The following is a 919-nucleotide window of genomic DNA, read 5'->3' on the forward strand; positions in this document are numbered from 1 at the left end:
TTTGAAAAAATTAGTTTGTATCTCGCAGGATAGGTACTCATTATAAGTACTACACGAATAATCTCGAGAGTTAAAAATTACGAACCTGTGATGTTTGATCTATGTTATATATTACTATATATATCGATCAATATTATGTGATAAATATCTATAAAACGTTTTTAAATTATTTTTTTGAGATTTGGTATTTTTGAGAGGCCCTTTGAATAATTTGCCTCCTGGGCCCTTTAGATCCCCAGGCCGACACTGGCTATAAATTCAACGGGACTCGAGTTCATTTATAATACTGCTGTACCGAAATAAAAAAAATATCTGGGGGACCTGATTGCAATGAAGACATTTTGATCGAAAATTGTACCTACGATACAATTATTTCAAGTCACTGACTGGTAAAATAAAAATGACGAAAACAACGAAGCATTGTGGAAATTATTATAAAATCTTTACTGTATTTGATTCCATTTTATGATTCTGAGCGGAGTGATGAATGTATTGATTTTACAATGATGTTTGTTTTAGATTCTGAGTGGAACGATGAATGTATTGATTTTACAATGATGTGTGTTTTTTTATTTTTTTATTTATTTTTTTATTTTTTTTTATTTTTTTTGTGTCTGTGTACACGATAAGTAGTCAAAATAATGCTGCGATTTTCAACTTCAGTATCTTGTTCGATCAGAAAGTGAATATCGTTGGTGCATTGGGGAGGTCAAAATTTAAATTTCCCAGTGAATTTCAAAAGCGCCGGGAAAAACAAAAGAAAATTAAAAAAAAACGGGAATTTTTACGCAAAATCGATTTTTCACAAAATTGAATTTGGTTTTTGGTGTAACTTTAAAAAAAATTACCGTAGATACATGAAATTTTGACTGAATGTTTATCTTAGCATCTTCTATACACCATAACATTTTCAAAATAT

The sequence above is a fragment of the Acyrthosiphon pisum genome, chromosome X (genome assembly GCF_005508785.2).
Source record: "Acyrthosiphon pisum isolate AL4f chromosome X, pea_aphid_22Mar2018_4r6ur, whole genome shotgun sequence".
Taxonomy (NCBI): Eukaryota; Metazoa; Arthropoda; class Insecta; order Hemiptera; family Aphididae; genus Acyrthosiphon; species Acyrthosiphon pisum.